The sequence below is a fragment of the Mus caroli genome, unplaced genomic scaffold (genome assembly GCF_978045245.1).
Source record: "Mus caroli unplaced genomic scaffold, Mus_caroli_1 scaffold_6, whole genome shotgun sequence".
Taxonomy (NCBI): domain Eukaryota; kingdom Metazoa; phylum Chordata; class Mammalia; order Rodentia; family Muridae; genus Mus; species Mus caroli.
In genome coordinates this window covers 87,470,678-87,487,253 of record NW_028227261.1, presented here as the reverse complement: position 1 = coordinate 87,487,253, position 16,576 = coordinate 87,470,678, and positions in this window count along the sequence as shown.

Sequence of the window (16,576 nt, the reverse complement as noted above, 5' to 3'; positions counted from 1 at the left end):
CACTAGCAAGATTTTGCTGAAAGGACCCTGATATAGCTATCTCTTGTGAGACTATGCAGGGGCCTAGCAAACACAGGAGTGGATGTTCACAGTCAGCTTATGGATGGATCACAGGGCCCCCAATGGAGTAGCTAGAGAAAGTACCCAAGGAGCTGGGGGGATCTGCAACCCTATAGGTGGAACAACAATATGAACTAACCAGTACCCCCCGGAGCTTGTGTCTCTAGCTGCATATGAATCAGAAGTTGGCCTAGTCGGCCATCAATGGAAAGAGAGGCCCATTGTTTGTGCAAACTTTATATGCCTCAGTACAGGGGAACACCAGGGCCAAAAAGTGGGAGTGGGTGGGTGGGGGAGTGGGTGGGGAAGCATGTGGGGGACTTTTGGGATAGCATTGGAAATGTAAATGAAATAAATACCCAATTTAAAAAAAAAGAAGTTGCACTTAAAAATAATAGTTTCACGATCAAGTAAACTTGGAAATTATTGTGAAATAATGATAATGCAGTTAGTTATTTCATTGTGTGTGTATTGACTGAAGGTCATATTTAAATTTTTAACTACTTTAGCCAGACCTTGGCTAAAATTCCCTCATAGGAAGCAGTTCTTTTCATTTACCCTTGATTCTTCTAACAATGTTGTTTCTATACAGTACTCAAGATAGTGTTTTGAAAAAGCTAATAAATTTGGTCTACTCTCCTGCTCAGAGTGCAGGAAGGAATTGTTACATTTACATATTTCCTAACACTGTCAATAAACCCCTTCTTTAGCTACAATGCATTCTTCCTCCTGCTTTCATTTGGTAGGCTATAGGTAGTCATCTCTTGTGACATACATGCTTAAATATTTCCTCAAAGACTTTTTAAACTTCCCTTGCCTCTCTGAAACCCTATACATATTCCCTAGAGGCACCAAATCATAACTCATAGTGATATGGCTATTTATGGAACTAGCAACTAATGTGTATTATTTTCTCCTGGAAATTATCAAAAAGAGATTTTTAAAATGTCTTATTTATCATATCCCAGTGTCTAGTATATGACTGATATACGTGGGATAATTAGTGAATAATTTTATAATGCCTGAATAAGTTGTGAATCACTGGCAATGCAAAAGGTTTCTTGAATGCAATTTGAATATGATTTTTTTCCTTCTTCCATCCAGGAACAAATATTCCACAGTATTTATTTTGAAAAATACTTTTCTGAAGTCAATTCTACTCCTCCTGACTGTGAAAAGAGGAATATATGTTATAACTACATTTCAAGCTCTGACTAGCTGTGTGACCATGGGCAAAGTTATTTCAAGCTTGAGACTCACTTGTGGAGTGATGAGGCCGTACCAGATAATCTCTTCAATCCCTCACAGCACCCAAGGCCTGAAGTTCTAATTATATAGAAGGAGTACCACGTATACTTTGGTCATGGAAGAAACTCTTGAGGAGTACATCAGTTCAGACAGACCTCATTTCACATTAGGACATTATCGTCTAAGGATGGTTGATCCAGGAAGACTGTGTAGCATATTCAGCTGACAATGATGCGCCCATTCACAATGTCCTCCCTAGTGTCTTTATAGGGAGAAATGGGGGATGTTTTTTTTTGATAGATATGTCAAGGACTATCTTAGTACCTGCTTGAAAGATGTCTGAGGAGCATTAATTAATAGCAATACCAAGGTCAGAGCCTAGTGATGGTCTTTCTGCCATGTCTCCTGCTCTGTTGCACAGATTTAGCAGTGTCTTGTATGGGCAGTAAGACTACAAGTTCAACAAGTACATACATGACATGCAGAAAGGGATATATCAAATGACAGAATCAGAATCCAAGTGACCTTATTAGCCTGGGGAATTCAATTGCATCTAAAAAGGACAGATACAAGATAAGAAGATTAGAAAGATCAGAGCTGGACATGGTAAGACTCAGCTGTAATTCTAACACATAAATAAATAAATAAATATGAAAATAGAAGCTCTTTCTAACATCAAAATTGATAACCATAAGCATTGTCATGTGTTTGTCATCATGTCTATATTATACTTGTGTCTGAAGATTTGGAGAAGTAAGTTACAAACTGAATAAGCAGCAAGATTTTTGCTACCAACTTGCTTCCCTCCTCCATTAATCAGGATTGCATGCCTGTCTGATTTTACCGCTTGGTGCTAGGATGTTTTTCACCATATATATATTTTAGCACCATTGTGTATGTCCATCATGAAGTTAAAGCTTCAATGAGAGGTTCATTGAATCTGTTTTAATCTGTTGAAGAACTTTCATTTTTCTTGTTTATAATTTATCCACCGAGGTCAATGAGCTGATAATGTTCATGAGTGAATTTTGCTTCTTAAAAATCTTAACTGTTGTATGAATAGAACATGTAGTTTTCCTTTGTTTAATATGGTGGGTGAGAAAATGTGTCAGCAATAAGCAACAACCTATCTATGAAATATACAAAGTTTTCCAGATATGGAATGGAACATTGGGGTATAAAGAGAATTTACCAGGACCACAGTTGATCAGGCAAAATTGGGTGCTCCGAGGACACATGTTCAGATGCCATTGGAAGGAGAACCCACACTACATATTCTGTTTTGTCTTGGAAACTGTAAAACCCTCTAAAACTGTGTTCATTCCAAAATTCTTTCCACAATGTTAGTTCTTATCCAACAAAACAATAGATTCTCTGCCACATAGTTTTCAGCCATTTTTCTTGGCCTTTATTTTGCATGTTCTACCAACACATAGAGTCCCTCAAATGTTCTGTGTAGTAATTTCCCTCGTTCTTTATAAAACCTCTCTTATGTTCTTTTTGCTCATGACATCTAGTGAAAAACAAAGAAGAAAGACATAAAAAGAAAACAGTCCTTATACTAACCCCTTCCCCCTCCACTTTTCTGCAGAACACCTATCATTCCCTATTTTCTCACCACTCTCTGCCTAGTATAACAAAGGCATTTGCCAATCAAATGAGCCACCAACTCAAAATAGAAGAAAAGTTTACATGTGCAGGTGAATACATCTGCCCATCAATCAAGATACTCCCCTTTTGTACTATATTTCTAAAAAATCCTTTTAGTGAAAACAGCAAGATTAGCTCTATTATTGAAATCTTTCTGATATGCCATTATCTGCCTATGAACACCAGAACGTCTTTGGTATTATATTTTTTTCTTCTGTACAAGTGTGTGTAGGAATAAATGTGAAACCTATTTTCTCCCTACAGCACAATTGGAAAGCAAAAATGACTTACCTTGAAGTGTTGTTGAAGCGGAAGGGAAAAATAAGCAGTTGCATAGACTAAAGAAAGGAAAGAGGATAATAGAGGAAAAAAAATTGAAATGCCCAGTAAGGCTCTAGGGTGGTGTAAAGAAATAAGAATCGCGTATCTGTCACATCATTTCAGTTGACATGTTTGTTTACCAACATGTGGCTTCGCTGCTGGCAGAAAGAGCAGTGTAAGAAATCATGTTGTGATGTTTCTCATATCTCTCTTTTGACATCAAAGAGTTTCATTCAAATATATTTGGATGATTTAAAAGTAAATGATAGAAAGAGAAGCATGTGGACTAAATTCCCTCTTGGAATGTGCTTCATTAATTTCAGAATATAAGAATATCTGGAGGCTGGACAGCCAAGAGTTTTTTTGCTTTCAGGCCCCTTGAACACTGTTTTGAGCCACCCTCACTCCAAGCTGCTTCCTCAGACTATGTGGTACATCTGTGATTTTAGAATTTTGTCTTCCTTTTATTTTTTGATCATCTTTCTTTTTACAAAGAGTGTTAGCAATTTCTTTGGCACAGCACTGGGCTCCATGCCACTGAGAGTCAGCAGGCTTTCCTAGCCTCAGAAAATCATTGTTTAGTATATATCAATAATAAAAAATCAGGCCATTTGGAGTTCTAAACTCTTTATACACAACACTTATTTATAATTCACAGTGACTAGATGATGAAAGTACAATGATATCCTCAGTTTGCTCCACAATTTGCCTGTTTTTGCATGACACCCCATCATATAATCTAGGTTACTAAAGCAGAAACACATTATAGAATTTACACAAAATGAACATGTTTGCAAAAATCTCAACTGGATTTCAGTTCCCACAGCCTATCTCCACCATGTTCATAACCAGTATCTATTCCTTTATATCCATATATTCATGTCACTATAAGTCACTGACTCAGACTAGAATTGGTCTTTGGCCTGAGTTTATTGTGTAGGCTTCTCTGTGACTGAAGTATCCTTCCAGGGTTAGTGAATAAGTAAAAAGCAATTTGATGAAATCCATTAAGTTTGAGCTGCTAATGAAAGCAGGACAGAGCACTCCTGATTTAATTGAATACCTCTTTCAGGATATTCTGTGCTTAACCAGATATCCCCATATTAACTTGGGAGAATGAGCATAAGGGTCCAGTTTTAGAATCTTTACCCGGTACTACAGAATCAGCATCTCTAAGAATGTCAGATCTCAGGTGTTCAAGAAAGTCTTGGCTTACAAAAAGGATGTACTGACATGTCTCCAAAATATCTCATGAGTAAGACTCCCAGGAACGAACATTTGAAAATGATTCTAATGAGTTGGGAGATGAAAATATAATGAGTGTGGCCTGGCAAAGAATGGAATCTATTTCAAAAACAGAATTGGAAAAGCAGGTAATGTAAATGAGCTCACTCTGCATTTACTCTCAGGGCTGGGGTTGCTAATAAATCTGTGGTTCTTGGGATGGAGAAGCATTACAGGATATAGAGCAGCATGTTGAAAAGAGACAGTTCTGGAGTTTGTGTGTACTCTACTTCTTAATTGTCATTTTGAATTTGGATGGATTATATATTCTGTTCCATTTGAAAACTCCTTCATAACGTGTTTCCTTTGATGCTATGCAGGTTACCTGGGTAAAACATCCAAGGCAACATTCATCCATTAGCTTCTTGAGATGGCATCACTGGATCTATTGTTTGAGATTGGTGAGACATACATCAGGATGAAGCTGTTTTGGGTTTCCAGAAGGTTTACCTGCAGGGGAAACCACAAACAATGTAGCAGCATAATCCCATGAGCTACTTCCACAGACAAAACAAAAGGGATTAAAAAAAAAAAAGAGCAAGATATACTTGCTATTTTCTTTCCTTTTGAGATAATGTTGACTCTTTGCCATGCCTTCCCCATTATGGTGTATTAAACGGTATGAAACCATGCAGGAAAATAAATAAATCCTCCCTCAGTTTTGTTGATGTCAGGTACCTTGTTGCAATTAGGAAGAAAGTACCTAACAACATTCTGTGCTCGCTTGTTTTTTTTTTTTTTTTTTTTTTTTTTTTTTTTTTTTTCGGTCAATGCTATTTCACAACCAGTCGAGATATCCAGAAAAATTCAATTGCAAATTGTCTCCTGACAGAAGGCTTTATTGCAACAGCTGGTATAAATTGCTGGGTTATCACTTATTTCTTTTCCTTGCATATGTTTCTCTCCCATATCCATCACTTAATGGAATAGTAGTTATTAGTAGGTATCATGACTTATTATCTACCAGCAATTTCTTTGCTTTTTTTATTAGATATTTTCTTAATTTACATTCCCCTTTCCTAGTATCTCCTCTGAAAATCCTATCCTCTCCCCCCTCCCTCTGTTCCCCAACCTAGCCACCTGCTTCCTGACTCTCCTCCCATTGATGACCAACCAGGCCATCCTCTGCTACATATGCAACTAGGCTATGAGTCCCTCCATGTGTTTTCTTTGATTGGTAGTTTAGTCCCAGGGATTAATCATTAGTTCATATTGTTGTTACTCATATGGTGCTACAAACCCCTTCCGCTCCTTGGGTACTTTCTCTAGCTCCTTCAATGGGGACCCTGTGCTCCGTCTAATGGACGACTGTGAGCATCCACTTCTGTATTAATCAGGTACTGGCTGAGCCTCTCAAGAGACAGGTATATCAGGCTCTTGTCAGCAATCTTTTGTTGGCATATGCAATAGTGTCTGGATTTGGTGGTTGTTTATAGGATGGATCTCCAGGTAGGGCAGTCTCTGTATAGTCATTCCTTCAGTCTTTGCTCTGAACGTTGTCTCTGCAATTCCTTCCATGGCCATTTTGTTCCCCCTTCTAAGAAGGATAGAAGTAGATGGGGAAAAGATCTTTACCAATCCTAAATCTGATTGCTAATATACAATATATATAAACAACTCAATAATTTGGACTTCAGAAAACCAAATAAACCTATTAATATTGGGTTACAGAGCTAAACAAAGAATTCTCGCCGGGCGCTGGTGGCGCACGCCTTTAATCCCAGCACTTGGGAGGCAGAGGCAGGCGGATTTCTGAGTTCGAGGCCAGCCTGGTCTACAAAGTGAGTTCCAGGACAGCCAGGGCTACACAGAGAAACCCTGTCTCGAAAAACCAAAAAAAAAAAAAAAAAAAAAAAAAAAGAATTCTCAACTGAGGAATACCGAATGGCTCAGAAGTACCTGACAAAATGTTCAACATCCATAATTACCAGGGAAATGCAAATCAAAACAATCCTGAGATTCCACATCATGCCAATCAGAATGGCTAAGATTGAAAACTCAGGTGACAGCAAATGCTGGCGCGGATGTAGAGAAGAGGAAGACTCCTCCACTGCTGGTGGGCTTGCAAGCTGGTACAACCACTCTAGAAATCAGTTTGGTGGTTCCTCAGAAAAGTAGACGTAGTTCTACTGGAAGATCTAGCAATACCACTCCTGGACATATACCCAGAAGATGCTCCAACTTGTAATAAGGACACATGCTCCACCATGTTCATAGCAGCCTTATTTATGACAGTAAGAAGCTGGAAAGAACCTAGATGTCCCTCAGCAGAGTAATGGATACAGAAAATGTGGTACATTTACACAACGGAGTACTACTGAGCTATTAAAAACAATGAATTCATGAAATTCTTAGGCAAATGGATGGATATAATCCTAAGTGAGGTAACCCAATCACAAAAGAACAAACATGATATGCACTCACTGATAAGTGGATTTTAGCCCAGAAGCTCAGAATATCCAAAATACAAGTTGTAAAACACATAAAACTAAAGAAGAAGGAATATCTACCAGCACTTTCATCAGATAAAAATAACAGCATGAAAGAGCACACTGAGCCGAGGGATGTCTAATGTGAAAAAAAATCAAAGATTATTACAAATTGGCCATAAGGAAAATTGAGGGGACAACCAAGGAGTATCAGTTATATTCTGAGTTTCATTATTTTATTTACATATTTTAAATACAAGTTGGTAAATCACATTTTTAAATTAGAAACTTAAAGTTGTCAAGTTGTAAAGGAGCAGAAGCAATAATTAAAATGATTAAACATGATTTCTCAGAAAATAAAAAAAGAAAATATTGTTTAAGTTGTATAGTATGAACTATTAAACCCGGCAAGCAAAAAAAAAAAAAAAACAAAAACAAAAACAAAAACAAAAAACCTAGATATCACTTTGTAAATGAAAAGCAAACAAATTAAGGATCAGAAAGTCCAAATATGCGTATAAAGTTCAACTTAGTCACTTAAGGTCAGCTCTTTAGCTGAGATATCAAAATTCTCCTATAATCTCTTGGCCAAACTTACTGCTTCTTGATTCCAGGCAGGCAGAATATTACAGATGAATTCTTCTTTCTATCTCATTCAACATCTCTTTTTAGAAACTTTTAATTAGTCTCCAAATCTGAGCCATTATTACTAATTGTTATTAAGTATTAATAGCCATCCTTGTTCACTTCTCCCCAGCACCTTTCCTTAAGCACCCCACTCTCAGACTTCTCATTTAAATTGTTATATTTTTTTCACCACTGGGCAGTGAAGCTTTCCTAATGACCTCAACTCATTTAAAGACTTTACAGCTTCAATGCACAATGCCAATAAAAAGAAAGGAAAATTTCACTAGGAATCCCGAAGGGCTTACTCCTGCAAGAGCAAAACTGAATCTCTGTGCACTATTTCATGTTAAGGAAGCCTCTTTTGTGGAAAGACCACTAGATCTTAATAGTAGAAGGTATTCTTTTCTTTCCCCAATCCATTACTTTCCCAGTATATCAATCATCAGAGCCTCTTGTGCACAGTAGCTGTGTAGCAGATTCTGATACATTTTTAGATGTAATAAATTAATCCATATGTTACAGTGGTGAAAGGAGAGTGAAGGAAAGTTTTATTAGCAGCTGAATTTTCAAACAAAATATGAAAAGTTTTTAAGTAATTAAAGTGCTCAAAATGATAGGTAGTATTTTACAAAACTGTACACACACCACTATTAGAAGCTGCTTGTGTGCTAGTTTATAGCAGAACTCACAACACATAATATAATTAATTGTTGCCTACTTGCCAATCCTATTCTAATCACTCAGGTGTGATCATGCTTTTAAGCATCACTATACTTCTATCACACATTCTTGCTTCTTATCTCCATTTTTTTACAAGTATGGCGAACAAATAGCAAAAGACAAGACTCTAATCTACATATTTAAAACCTAGGGAACATTTCTGAGATATATGCAACATGCAGCAACGTGTTTCTCAAGACATGGGATTTGCTACCATTATCTAAACCTTTCAAAGTGCATATTCTCATTGAACTTAACCCTAATTAAAACTGTAAAATAGAGAAAACAAAACAGAGGCAGGCAGTGAATTCTTTCTCAATTTCAAATAATAAGGGAAGTATAAGACCATGCATGGCTTCCCCTGCCCCTCACTCACTATCATGGAAAGGTAGACAGAGAGTATAAACCTGAGTCCATGATCAGAACAGTGATCGACCAATAATGACAATGGTTAGCTATGTATTTCTTACACCTTGACAGTACTGGGAACTGGCCCCGACCTGCTGTGTTGGCTGCTCAGAGACTTAATGTTTCCAGTGTGAAGAAATATAAAGATACTTTTGATATAGCACCTGAGAAGGAACATTATTAGGTAACATAATTCTACTGGCCCATAACAGATGCATTATACATTGCCTCCTTGAATTGCTAGAAATCTTTGTGCCAGCTGGGGGAGGAGAATGTGCAACAAATATGTTTGAAGCTAGAGATTATGATCTCAGTTTTGTATATCACTTGTCCACCAACTATAGGAAGCTGGGAAATCCTTACCTATCTCATGGAATGAGTGACTTGTTTGCAGGAGCAAAACAGAATATCACAAAAGTCTTCCTCTTCAACACAGTACAACTAAGATGCTAAAATAATTTTGTTTTTTCTAGCCATGTAGATGCCTAGGCTAGGTTCACAGGACCAGGTTTTAAGTGTTTGACAGAGCAAAACCAAATGCATTTTAAGAAGAAATATCCAGTGGACACAAGTCTTGAAATGGTAGAACTTGAGTTAGATCCAAGATGTGGCTAAAATCGGCTCTTCATAGAACATATGGTTTGAGAGAAAGAGCCCAGAAGTTTTTCTAAATCAAGGAGACCAAAGCAAGAACAATCAAAATTATATTCCCCATGTGAAAATGTTCACATCAGGACCAAAGGCATAGAGGCAACCTGGTGAATGCTGTGAGCTGACAGCCTATCAGCTCTTAGATTGTTTAAGATCACAAGAATAAACTAACAAGAAGACTAAGAACTCAGATGTTTAATTATCTATTTCATGATTGAAAATCTTTTATTGCTTCCTCCTGCTTAATTACAAAGGCCTGTGTATTTCTCTAAAAGAAAATCTTCAGAGTTCTGGGTTCTAGTGCATTGAGATGCAAATTAATCTACAAAACCTGGTGACTCTGCATGTGATCAATTGCAGAACAATAGCAATAACAACAAAAGTTGAAAAAATAATATTACTAGTTTGCCACTTTACCCCAGCATTATTTATATATGTGTTGCGCATTTTATTAAAATTTGGTAGTGCTGTGGCTCTTTCCAAAGGTTTTCTAACTTGAAATAATGGATCTTAAGGGTTACAAGCATTATAGACAACTTCATTTTTCCCATGAAAGCTATTGTTAATCCCCAGGAGTCTCATCCCAGAGTGTTAAGATTGCTTTTGAACCAGCAGAAAAGAGAGAGCCTGGACTTAGAACTCTTAGGACAATGTGGTCATCAGCATTGAACCAAGAACCTAAAGGGTAATGGTGTCATTCAATAAACTAGGATGAAAAACTTCCATTAAAGTTCCTATGAGTTTCCAAAACAGATGACTTCTTTGTGATTCTGTCCTCACAAAGCATACATCAGAATTACGGAGCTAACATTTGCTGGGTGCTTAGAAACTGCTGTTTTCCCCCAAAAGTTACTATATTAACTTTAAACTTCCTTAACTTAAATATACATGGTATCGTTTTTAGATAAATACTAAAAGAACGGAAGATTATGTCCTGATTTAGAAAAGAAAAAATTTCACTGATCTCATAAAAGAAGTAAAAAGTAAAGAAAATTAAATACAGATTGGTATAAATATTCATATATACTTTATTGGAATAAATAAAATTTATAACAAAATAGGCATAAAGTTAAGCATTTAATCATTTAATCATACTTAATGTATATTAATTACTTTCATACATGCATATATATGTATGTATGTTTGAATAGTATCAAGTGAGAAGGTACAATATAAAAGTACCCAGAGCCTTTGTGTAATTGATAAAATTTCAGATGACTTAAAAATCTACTGTCAGGTAGTGAAAATCAAACTATTGTAAACAATACTCAACATACTAAAAATATTATAAATATAAAGTTATAATAACTTAGTGAAATTGTCTAACTATGTGAAAATGCAAATTTATAAGCATTTAGGTAAACCAAGTTTATGTACAAAAAAAAATATCAAAAAAGAAAGTACATCATAGTAAAAAATTCCAGTAAGTGATATAGGATAGAGAAGGCATGGCTAGGAAAACGATCAAGCTTGATTATCAGAATACCCACACACAGTTTTCAGGGAGTTTTTTAATAATTTACTGATTTCTATATTATATTATTTTAATCCATTTTCTGATAAAAAGTATTTATTAAAATATAAATATATTAAAATATATGTACATATGCGCATAATCACATATATACACAAACACACATGCACACACACACACACACACACACACACACACATGATTATTTCCTAAAAAGAAACATCTTTCAAGATCAAACTAATGGACTGGTCAGCCATTGTCATTAAATATTGTTATAGACAACATACTCTTATTGTGAAAAGAATATGCAAAGAAAGGTATATTACCCAAAAAAACAGACCACCAGCAGCATAAAAAACATCTAAATAAAAGTACTTGTAAACTACAGTCAATAAATGATTTTAAAGTCAAACTAAAATGACTTTATGCCTGAAGTAATTAATACTAGAAAATTTGTAAGTTTTTAAATCATAATAAGTGACTTAATAGTGACTTAATATATTTTTTTCTCAGGGGATCCAATTATTTTATTCAATTGTAGTTAAATTGTTTGTCTTAAACCTCCTCTATAAGCAACAAACTGATATATTCTTATATCTACACAATTAGGGAAATATTATACTAACTACCAAATTTTACCTTATTAGCCACTGAGCTTTAGCCAATCACTGGCTAGAATCTGAATTCAAAACAAATATATAGCTATGTTTCTCAGACATCAAGAAATGCAACTGTCCCAATACAACCAAGCAAGCTGTTCATTTGTTTTTTTTATGTATGACTTCTTTTCTTCTGTGTATGAATACTGCCTTCCTATATTGACAGGCGGAGCCCTGAATACCTCAGAACACGAATCACATTAAGTGTTAACTACTTCCCTCAGAAAGATTTACTAAACTTAATTGTCAAAATTTGTTAAACATTACAAAACTTGGCAATCACTAATAATGAAGGTAACTTACAGAATAATGAAAAAACCAAAATTCCTTAACAAAATCTAGTTTTATTGTTTCTCCAGTTTTCAGAGATCAGATACTACAGTGGATTTAGTTAGAAGTGTTTCCCACAAACTGTTTTAATTGGACACTTGCTTCTTAATGATTTTGTCAGGGAGACAGTAGATCTCTTTGGAAGCAGAACATGGCTCACAGATATGTGCACCAGGAGTAGACATTTGAAAAAAAAAAATATATATATATATAGTACATATTGTAATGTATGTATGTATGTATGTAATATATATATATTAAAATGCAGAGACTTGAACCTCTTCCTCTTCTTCAGAACTCACTGCTCTTACCGGGTATCTTAAAGACTGCAGGGCAAGGCTCGGCTGATAGCAAAGAGGACTGTTTCTCAGTTACTGCTATAATTTTCTTCTGAGTCAAACTCCTCCGAAGATCTTGGTTTTGTAAAACAATTGATCACAGAGCATGATTTGAAATTTTTGGGTCCTGTAATTAAATACTAATTAAAATTGACTTCTACCATTAAAGAAATAGAAAAGGAAAAAAAAAAAAGAAAGTCCTATAATATTGCTCTGCCTGCTCCGTGCCCCAGGGTTTTACTTTCTTTTTCTTTCCCAATTTTTATTAGCTATTTTCTTCATTTAAATTTCAAATGCTATCCCGAAAGTCGCCTATACCCTCCCCCCTGTCCTGTTCCCCTACCCATCTACTCCCACTTCTTGACCCTGTTATTCCCCTGTGCTGGGGCATTTAAAGTTTGCAAGATCAAGGGGCCTTTCTTCCCAATGATGGCCGACTAGACCATCTTCTGATACATATGCAGCTAGAAACACGAGCTCTGGGGGTACTGGTTAGTTCATATTGTTGTTCCATCCAATAAATGACAATGAGCATCCTCAGTAATAACTCTCCTGGGCATATATCCAGATGATCCAAATGGTAATAAGGACACATATTCCACTATGTTCATACCAGCCTTATTTATAATAGCCAGAAGCTGAAAAGAACCCAGATATTCCTCAACAGAGGAATGGATACAGAAAATGTAATACATTTACACAATGGAGTACTACTCAGCTATCAAAAACAATGAATTTATGAAATTTCTAAGCGAATGGATATATCTGGAGGATTTCATCCTGAGTGAAGTAATGCAATTACAAAAAAGTCACTTGTTATGCACTCACTGATAAGTAGATATTAGCCCAGAAACTTAGAATACCAAAGATACAATTTGAAAAACACAAGAAAATCAAGAAGAAGCAAGACCAACGTGTGGATACTTCATTCCTCCTTAGAATAGGGAACAAAATACCCATGGAAAGAATTACAGAGACAAAGTTTGGAGCTGAGACAAAAAGATGGACCATCCAGAGACTGCCCCACCTGGGGATCCATCCCATAATCAGCCACCAAACTCAGACACTATTGCATATGCCAGCAAGATTTTGCTGAAAGGACTGATATAGCTGTCTCTTGCGTTTTACTTTCTTAATTACATGACATGACATGCAGCACCTCTCCCCTTGCCTCCCCCCACATAGTGAGTTCCCCTCCCACCATAACTTCTCAGACAGAATGGAATGTACCACTGGCAACCGTTAACCAACCTTCGGTCCCTGGATTTTCTTCTGTCATATATTTTGTCACTGTGAATTGAGGCTCAGGAAAGCTTACTTGTGTGGTCAAATCAGGAAACACCTCAACTAAAACAATCTATAAAGCTTTAAAAAATGTTTGCTCTACCTGCATAATTAATGAAACTTTAAAAACAATTGGACTAAGTGTAACAAGATCCTTATTAAGCAAAATACAAAAGAACAAAATGTAAATAATCGTGTAGATTAAATTATAATTTAGGGTGTTATTTGCTATTTACTTATTAAAAGAATGCTTTGGAATACTCATTAATGTCAATGGTTTACTATACAGAATGTTCAGAGACTTTTAAGAGATAAAACAAAGACACAAAAACCAAATCAACACCAACAAAAAAGTTAAAAAGAGAATAAAATTGGCAAAAGATTTGATATCATCTTCTACTACAAAGGAAATATAGCTGGTTTGCAACAATTGAAAAAAAAATTCACTATGTCGGAATCAGAGACAAGTAGAATTGTCTATTCACACCCAGAAGACTAAGAAAATTGAAAAATTCTAGCAATGACAGATAGTAGTAAGAATGAAGAACAAAATAATTCTCACTCACTAGAAGTGGGTATATAAATTGCTGCTACTGTGTAGAAAATGTTTGACATTTTGGGGTAAAATACATGTTAGTTGCACCACAAATTTAAACAACTCAATTAAAGCAATGAGAAAAAACAAGGAGTTAATTTACAAAAATGTTAGATGTGGCTAATTATGCTAGCAACGGGACAGAAATGTATTCCGATGAAGAACAAACAGAAAACTTCAAAACCAATAATCAGTAATATTTTATTTCTTTAACTGTGAAATAGAAATGGTGATAACTTACTATTTTGTGATATTTTACATGCAGTTTATTATTTTTATATATAAAATACATTTTAATATATACTGATAACCATTCGAAGAAAAAGGGATCACAAGGTGCCATATAATGCCTGAAGGAAGCAGAGTTGAGTGGGATATCTGAACTAATAGGAGAAGATACAACAGAAAACAGGGCTCATAACTAACATGGGTATATCGTAACAGTGAGCAAGGGATCCAGTAGATCAGAACACAAATGCCTGATGAACACTAAATGCAGACTGACTGGCAATCAATCGATAACTCATAGTGAGTTCAATGAGTGGCACCAGTACAACTGCATATCAGTATGAAACCAAACATGCCCCCATATCTCAAATATTTATTCAAGATCGAATTTTACTTTATATAATTAAAAGCTATTTTAAAATTAATACTTAATGTGCTAAAGAGATAAATCAGTGGGTAAAGGCACTTGCCACCAAGTATAACACTCTGAATTGGATACTGGAGATTTACAAGGTTGAAAAGAAAAAAATGCCTTGAGAAAGTTATCTTCTGATTTCCATGGGGGAACTGCTAAATACAAACATATACATGGACGGACACACACACACACACACACACACACTCACACACACACTCACACACACACTCACACACACCACATAAATGGAGAAAGAAAGAGTATGAAAGTGAGAGAGAATAAAATATAATTTTCAAATATATACTTCTTAAATGCAAATAATATATTTGTTTTTTTCTAGTAATGAAAGTCTTAATGTTAACTAATTCAGTCGTCAGTTACTTAATTGAATTTCAGGCAAACAATGGAGTTTAATAAAATGTAGCAAAAATAACAGATGGCTGCTGTTTATTCATTAGAACTATATTTTCCCCAAAAGAAAAAAAAATCCATTGGAGGAGGTAGCTAGGAGGTAGCTTTCAGATAGGTTTTACTCCTAAAATCATTGCAAATTCCTAACAAGCTCATGAAAAAGATATAGAAAATAGCTGAGAGTCTGAATTGTAAAAGTTAATGTAATAATCAACCCATACTTCAGGTTCATTAAATGTCTGTGGATCTTGGTAATGCTGGTGAACATAAAATGGTTACAGACATATTAAAATAACCTAGTCACAGCTATTAAAATTTAAAATGCCCTTACTATTTAAAAATAATATTTTTATAAATTCTTTGAGAAGTCTACACAATGCATTTTGATCATATTCACCTACCTACTCTTACACCCTTTCCATTTTTCCCTTCTTACCCATCTAACTTGGAGGTTTTGTGATAAAACACTACTGCCCTGGGGGTAGCACATACCTCAGAGTTAAGAAGCAGATTTCTAACTGGACTTAATATCCAATCAACAAGTGGAAAATCATAGCTGGTACTGGAACATCAGCCTATTACCCAGGGCTAGTGAAGCCATGGAACTTGGAGAAGAACCTACAACTGCCCTTTTAATATATCGGATTAATTCCTAGACACTTCTACATACTTGATCTTATATTTCACAGATAAGCATATTCCTCACCCTTCATCACTGAAACTTTTCTGCAACAGACAGACCATTAGAGATAACTACACAAACCAAAATGCAGTGTTATGTAGTTTTGTAGCCCCATTTCAGTAAAAGCACCTACAAAATACTGCTGTTTATGATCTGGAAAGATTATGGAAGAAGGCACAGGAAGATTATAAAAATGAGAGGATAAGGGAGTTTGTTATGTGATTATGTTTCTTTAGAATCCAGAAATTATACTCATAAAGTCTTGTTGACATGATTGCTTAAACATGGGCTAAACAATGACAAAAATAAATATGACAAAGTGGACAGGAGTAAGTGCAGAGGCGTCAACCCAACACAACAAACGAGAGTATTAAGCCATGCTGAGAGCAGGAGAAATGGTCATCATAGAATGAGCACACAAATAATTTATACAATACCAAATGATCTGCATGGAAAACATATACAACTAGCATTATCCAGACTGAGCAGCTTGTAATTATGTGTTAAAGTATACATGTATATATCCATATGCTTATGTGTATGTAACCGTAATTAATACAAACAGAGTGAACAAATTTTAAAGAGAGCAAGGAGAGTCATATAGGAGGGTCAGGAGGGAAGCTTTGGAAAAGGTAGTGATATAATTATAATCTCAAAAATGAGATAAATAATGCAAATGTCCCTATTAAGTCCAGTTGGTGTTGACCATCTACTTGCAAGAATTGTTACTACACAGAAGTATGGTCACACATAAGCCAC